Here is an 8,041-nt window from a genome sequence, read left to right on the forward strand (position 1 = left end):
GTGGTATCAACCTAAGCCAGGAGACTGACGCAATAAGGTCAGTTTTCCCATGACGGGTAAGAACCATATGTGAATTGGACATACCTAACAGGCACGGTCCCTAGCCACATTTGCCTGTTGTTTATTTAAACAGTAGGGGGCAGATGTTAGGAGCCACAGCAAAAATATTGATACAGGCACCTTTGGATTTTATTGACTGCCAGCCAGCAATTCACATTCATATGGTAATTGGACTCATGCTGTTCAGCTGGGCCCATTTCAAGACTCAGGTTACTCATGTCACTCTTGTAATGGGAGAGTTCCCATTGGTTGGGAAAGTATGGTAGGAGGGTGTTCCGGGGGAAGGGGAAACCCCCCCGGCTCAGGTAGAACACACACGTGGCGGACCCACCTGTTAGGGGACGCACACGGCCTCTCTCTAAATAAAACTTTGTCTCAGTCTGACTGGCTTGTGTTTTTGTGCCCAACCGGGTTGCAAGATTGCAAGCCCGTGTGCACTGACAGCTCAGCAGGGGATCGCTCAGCAGGGGTGCCGCAGGCAGTGCTCGGCAGCAGGAGCGGGACTCAGCCGGCCCGGGGCAGGGCAGTTTGCGGCATTTCAGTGTTTGAAATATGTTATTCCAGGATCTTCTAGCTTTCAGAGTCTGTGTTGAGAGATCAGCTGTTATCCTGATTGGTTTACCCCTAAATGTAATCTGCTTTCTTTCTCTTGCAGCTTTTAAAATTCTCTCCTTATTCTGTATGTTGGACATCTTCATTATAATGTGTCTAGGTGTGGATCTCTTATGATTTTGCACATTCGGCGTCCTGTAGGCTTCTAGGATTTGGGATTCTGTCTCAATCTTCAATTCTGGGAAGTTTTCTCGTATTATTTCACTGAATAGACTGTTTATTCCTTTGGAATGGAGCTCTGTGCCTTCCTGTATCCCAATGACTCTTAAATTTGGTCTTTTGATATTGTCCCATAATTCTTGGATGTTCTGCTCATGGTTTCTTAGCAGACTTGCTGAGCTGTCTATGTTCTTTTCCAGTTGAAATACTTTGTCTTCATTGTCTGATGTTCTCTCTTCTAAATGATCTACTCTGCTGGTAGTATTCTCAATTGAGTTTTTAAGTTGGTTTATTGTTTCCTGCATTTCTAGAATTTCAATTTGTTTGTTTTTTATTACCTCTATCTCCCTGTGAAATTGATCTTTTACTTCCTGGATTTGTTTGTCAATGTGATCTTTCATTGTCTGATTTTGCTGTCTCATGTCTTCCTTGAGACTCCAGATCATCTGAAGCATATATATCCTGAACTCTTTATCTGATATTCCATCTGTTGCAGCTATTACCTCTTCTAAAGTTGAGTTGACCTGCATTGCTTGTGGTCCTTTCTTTCCTTGTCTTTTCATACTGCTCGCGTTTCTTTCTGCTTGGTGCAACTGTTGTGTTTTGAAATTTACCCCCTATTTATTTATGTTGCTCTTGTATACTTGAAAAGTCTCCCTTGCAGGTGCGGGCGGCGGCTGTGCCCCTACTCCAATTGGGGTGACGTGTCTACCACGCTGGCGGCTCTCTGGGCCTGTTCCGGGAGTGGAAGGCGGCTCTGCTCTGTCCCTATTCCAATTGGGGTGTCGTGACTACAATGCTGGCAGATCGCTGGGCCTGTTCCGGGCGTGGGCGGTGGGCTTGGCTGGCGGGATTCCACCTAATGGCAGTCCCTAACCTCCCTGCTTGCTAATTAATGGCTTCTCTGAGGCGCCACGCCTTCTGTAGCTGCGGGGCAGGCCGCGCGAATCCGTTGGCCTGGATCTCCGGGGTCCTGCTGCTGGCTGTTTTGATGTTGCAAGCTGTTGGAGAGTGGTGGTGTATTCTTCAGCTTTCCCGGATGGTGGCCACTGACTGCCTGGATGGAGTGTCCGCTGTTTTGATGTTGCACTCTGAAGGAGAGTGGCGGTGTATCCTTCAGCTTTCCCGGATGGTGGCCGCTGACTGCCTCGGTGGAGTGTCCGCTGTGGGGGATGGGACTGTACCGCTTCCTTCCCCTTCTGAGATCCCGTGCTCGGCCCAAGGGTCCGTGTGGGCTTGGCTGGTGGGATTCCACCTAATGGCCTTCCCTAACCTCCCTGCTTGCCAATTAATGGCTTCACTGAGGCGCCACGCCTTCTGTAGCCGCAGGGCAGGCCACGCGAATCAGTTGGCCTGGATCTCCGGGGCCCTGCTGCAGGCTGCTGGGATCCCTGGCACTCTATCACTTTGATTTTTTCTGCTTGCCCCTCCCCCAGCGCTGGCTAGCCAGGTTTCCTTTTGGCTGCTACTGGGAGGAGGGGTTGGAAGTCAGGTGTCTCTGGTTTCCCCCTAGTCTGTATGGAGGCTCAGCTTGATACTCCCTCTCCCGGCAAGCCTAGGAGAGATTTTATGCGAATTCCCGCTGTCTGGGGGGTGAGCTGAATGACACCGACCTGTTTTGATGTCACACTCTGAAGGAGAGTGGCGGTGTATCCTTCAGCTTTCCCGGATGGTGGCCGCTGACTGCCTAAAAACGATGGTTAGATGCCACTAAGTAGGTGGCAATGCCTTAACCGTATGCGTGTTGTCAGGCCCGAGGGCCTCTTCCATCCTTGTCAAGGGGAGTGCTAACCTTCTCTCCTTTCATACAACACTAATTATAATTTTAATTAGAAAAAACTTTAAATAGAAATGATAGACAAATTAAAATTTATTTTATATGCTTATGATTGATGCAGAATTTAGTGAAAAATGGAGAAGTTGATACTATGACAAAAAATATAGCAAAAGGGAGACAGAAGTTATAAGTATCAACAAATATCAATTATAATTTGCTATATCAGAATCAAAATTTATCATGTAAAATTTTTTTAATCATTTTAAAATTTCATGTAACTACATAGTGAAACAAAAAATATAAAAAAGCAAATTTACCTCCTTGAGTTGTTCTAGACATTTTTAAACTTCCACTCAAAACTCAAAGAATAACAACCTTCAAAACAAATGAAAAATTTTAATGATTTTAGGCAAAATTTGAACTTTTAATTTGACATTGTATAGAATTGCTTGGATTAGAAACAAAGCCATATTTAGATGGAGAGATGGTAAAGTAAATTTTATTCACATGAATTTTATAAAGTAATTATAAGTCTAAAAAGTGTATTTTACAAAAGTGAAATCTTCAATTAAGTCATCAGAACATTATGCTTGAAAGTGATTAATTCAAACTTTGAAAAACAGTGAATAGTTTTCTTTAGCTTTGTGTGAATCATACAAGATACATGGGTTGATTAATATTTATGATGGTATTCTGTCACAGGTTGTATAACTTACAAAAAAATGTATGATTGCCAATTCATAGCCTAAAAGTTTTAAGCCTTGGCAAAGACAATTTTGAATCCTTTATAACTGCTAAAGATGAATAATAGCAAAATCTTAAAGAAGTTTGTTTTTGATAGTGTTTTAGCTATATTGGATCAATATCTGGATTTATTAGAAGTTTAAAACAAACTAATGTTCCTTGCTTTATTCCATTATATAAAAATTCACTGTGTATAAATATTGAAAATATTTGTGCTCAATTTTCTAAAGTAGATCCTATAAAAGTGATCTAGCTACACATGCAGATGTACATATAAATGATATAAATCACTGCAGGGTAAAAATAATGAAAAGATATATAATAAATTTAATGATCTTATTTACTTTGCCAATGTTCATTGGTTGAGATCTGAATTACAAAGATTTACTGTTCTGTTTTATCCAGTTCAGTATTCTTGAAACAAAGAAGTGTTCACAAGATAGTCAATATTGGAAGATAAAAAATGGCAGTACAATTTAATTTCCTCATCATATCACATTACCAATTCAATTAAATCTGAGTTTCTGAAAAAGGAAAAGGTGGTTTACGACCTAGATGAAGTTATGTTGAAATTAAAATTTCTTCTCATATAACAGTGCTTTAATACATTTTTGAAATATGAAGCAATATGGAGAAAATTTCATTGTAATTATCAGGACTATGTAAATGACTGCCAAAATTGTAAGAAAAACTTCAAGAATGTTTTGTTGACATTGAAGGAGTTTCTTTTTAACTTAGGCAGTAATCTTTGAAGTTACTAACAGACAATGAGAGCTGACACAAGTCAGTGACCGTTTTTAATTTAAAAATACGTGCTTTTGATAGTGATGTGTTGTTCTTCATAAATTAAAAGAAAACAAATGACTTATTTTTTATGTTTAAGTCAGATTTGATTCTCCTTTAATTGACCATTCTACTGAGATCCATTCATTTACTGGCTTTGATATTTATTTTTCATTTCTTCTCTGTAAAGTATTACATTAAGTATGTTTTGTAGTGCTGGCTTGGTGTTTATAAATTCTTTTAGTTTCTGCTTATTTTGTGTGTATGTGTGGTAAGAACACTGAAGATCAATTATATTGGTAAATTCCAAGTATCCAATACTGTATCATCACCAGGTTGTACATTGGAGTGCAGAACTTACCCATCCCGTGTAACTAAACATTTATCCTCTTTAACCAACATCTCCCAATTTCCTCCATATCATGTCCTGTAGAAACCACCATTCTAATTGCTGCTTTTATAACTTTATTTTTCTTATTTTTGGTATCGGGAATTAAACCCAGGGATGCCTAACCTCTGAGTCACATCTCCTTTCTTTCTTTTTTTAAAAATTTTGAGATAGGGTCTCACTAAGTTGTGTAGGGCCTCACTATGTTGCTGAGGCTGGCTTTGAATTTGCATTCCTCTTGACTCAGTCTCTTGAGTCGCTGGGATTACAAGCATGTACCACCACACCTAGCTGCTTTTATGAATTTGACTATGTTACATTTCACATGTGATATCATGCAGTATTTATCTTTCTGTGTCTGCCTTAGTACACTTAGCATAATGTCCTCTACATTGACACAATTTCCTTTTCTGATGCTGAATAAAATCTATTTTTTGTATCAATTCAACTTATCAACAGATACTTCATTTCCATACCTTTGCTATTATGAATAATTCTGCAAGGAATATGAAACACAGATATCCTTTTGAGATACTGATTTCACCTCCTTTCCATATAAATCCAAGAGTGGGGATGATGGGTTAGAGGATAATTCTGTTTGTCATTATTTTTTGAGTCACTGTCATACTATTTTTCATATGGTTGTACTAGTTTACATTTCTACCACAAGTGTGCAAAGGTTCTTTCTCTTCATTCTTTCTAGCACTTGTTATCTTCTGTTTTTTTGGTCACAGCCATTTTAACAAGTGTGAGATAACACCTCATTGGTTCTGATTTGCATTTCCTTTATAATTAATGACATTTTCATAGGATTATTATCTATTTTATGTCTTCTTTTGAGATAAAAGACACTCTAGTTTCTTAGTTCTTCTTGTGTAGTTATTTGTCTTTTTGATGTTGATTTCCTTATATATTTCTCATACCAAAACTTTGTCACATCTATTTTCAAATATCTGAAAATATCTGCAAATAATCTCTCCTATTCTGCAGGTTATCACTTCACTTTATTATTTTTTTTAAAATTTTTGTTGCAGAGAATTTAAAGTGATCTACAGATTCAGTGCAATCCCTGTCAAAATCTCAAGGGATTTCTTTACAAAAACAGGAAAACCATCCTAAATTTGATGTGGAACGACAAAGTACTGTGAATAGCCAAAAGAGTCTTGAGCATGAAAAAATAAAACTGGAGTTATTTATCACACTTTCTGGTTGTAAAATATATTACAAAATTACAGTAATCAAAATAGCCTGGTGTTGCATAAAAACAGACACACAGATGAATTTGATGGAACAGAAGTCCAGAAACAAATCAGCTCATCTTTAACAAACATGCCAAGAACACATAATGGGGAAAGCATAGTCTCTTTGATAAATGCTGGGAGAACTGAAGAATGCAATTCTTGTTTGCCTGCAAACTATGAAATTGGACTCTCATCTTGTACTCAATTCAAAGTGGGTTAAAGACTTAAAAGACTTGAAACTATAAAATGAGTGGAAGAAAACTGATGTTGGTCTAGGCAATGATATCTTTTTTTAATATGTCACTAAAAACAATGACAACAAAGCAAAAAATAGGCAAGAGGGATAGAATCACAATAAATTATGTTCTTAAAAGTTGATGTAATCCATAAGGATTACAGGTGTTCACTTGTAATCCTTATGGCTCAGAAGGCTGAGGCTGGAGTATCACAAATTCCAAGCCAGCCTCAGTAATTTAGTGAGACCCTGATTCTGAGTAAAAAATGAAAGGGACTAGGCATGTGGCTCAGTGGTTAAACACCCCTGGATTCAATCCCTGGCGCGCGCGCGCGCGCACACACACACACACACACACACACAATCATTTAACTTGTTTCTTGTTACTGTTTTCACGTGGTGCCTAGGAAGTTTTAGATTACAAATGAGGTTCACTTATTTTTTTTTAGATAGCATTGATCTATAATAAGTTAATCCCTTTAATCTTCAGATAAAAGATGATTTAAGTTATCTCTAGTACTTCTAATAATACTTGCATTTTAGTAATTTTTCTCTGGAAAAATCATTTATTGCAAGAAATTTACAAAAATATAAAGAATCAAAAAAAATGAAATCACCTTTAGATGGACTCAGAAATACAATGAATATTTTGAGGTGTTTTCTTCAGATCTTTGTTCATAATTTTTTTCCTATTTCTCTTTCCCTCTCTCTCTCCCTCACTTCCTCCCACTCTTCCATTCTACACGCCAAAGAATTAAAACAGAGCACTACTTTTTTCCAAAAGATATCTGAGCCAGTGAAAAGAAATTAAAAGTAAATCTGTAGCCAAGAAAAATTTGAGAAGCAATGCCATTTTGGGTTTTAAAAGCAGAATATTCAGTTTCTGCTCTATGCAAAATACTATCAAGAAAATGAAAAGTCAATCCACAGACTGAGAGAAAAAGCATTGTTATTCAAAGTATACAAAGAACACTTGAAACTAAATGATAAGAAAACAATCAATCCAATTTACAAACAGTTCAGACATTTACTGATACTCCATTGCAGAAGATATATACATGACAAATAAGCATGTGAAGAGATGCTCCACGTTGTATGTCACAGAGAAATCTGTATTAAATCAAAAATGAATTGTCACTATACATCTATGAGAGTGGTGAGAACACGGACAATACCAAATGCTGGCAAGAACGTGGAACAAGAGACACTCTCATTCTTTGCTGCTAGTGAAAATGATACAGGAACTTTTAAGGCAGTTTGGTGGTTTCATACAAAACTAATCTAGCAACTGCTCTTCTTGGTGTTTACTCAATGCAGTTAGAACCTATGTCTACACAAAAACCTTTGTATAGATGCTTATATCATGTTTACCTGTAGTTACCTAAACATGGAAACAACAAAAACATTCAATGGTAAGTGAATGGATAACTGTTGGCACATCTAGATAATGGGTTATTCTTGAGCATTAGAAGGAAATAAGCTATAAAGGCTTGAAGATACTTGCAGGTAACTTAAACACATATTACAAAGTGAAAGAAGCCAATCTGAAAAGGCTAAATACTGTAAGATCTTAACTATATAACATTTTTAAAAAGGACCAACTATGGAGACTTAAAAAGATCAGTGGTTGTCAGGAGACGACAGAACATGAACAGAGCCTAGAGCAGTTTTATAGCAGTAGAACTACTTTGTATGATACAATAATGGTGGACATATGCCTTTATTCATATCCAGAGCAGGTATAATACCAACAGTGAAACCACAGGTAAACAATGGGCTCTGGGAAATAACTATGGGTCAGTGCAGTTTCACCAGTTGTAACCAATACTCCACTCTTATGAGGGATGTTGATAATGGAAGAGGCCATGTGGGTCGAAAACAGGAAGAATGTGGGCCGTCTCTATACCTTCCACTCAATTTCACTGTGACCTTAATATTGGTTTATAAAATGAATTCTACATTTTTATAAGAAAGACATTATATTCTTTTTCTGAAGTTAGATAAATGTTTATTTCTGCAGATTTTTTTCTCTTCAGAAGTAA

The 8,041-nt window shown here is 37.6% G+C and overlaps 1 non-coding gene across 1 annotated transcript; it reads right to left on the reverse strand.

Annotated features, from left to right (window-relative positions):
- Window positions 1-2,519: 2,519 nt before the first annotated feature.
- Window positions 2,520-2,645, reverse strand: LOC144254036 (U6atac minor spliceosomal RNA). Its single transcript, XR_013343410.1, has one exon. It is a non-coding gene; the product is annotated as a U6atac minor spliceosomal RNA (small nuclear RNA).
- Between the last annotated feature and the right edge of the window lie 5,396 nt (window positions 2,646-8,041).

This window comes from Urocitellus parryii, chromosome 3, assembly GCF_045843805.1.
Source record: "Urocitellus parryii isolate mUroPar1 chromosome 3, mUroPar1.hap1, whole genome shotgun sequence".
Classification (NCBI taxonomy): domain Eukaryota; kingdom Metazoa; phylum Chordata; class Mammalia; order Rodentia; family Sciuridae; genus Urocitellus; species Urocitellus parryii.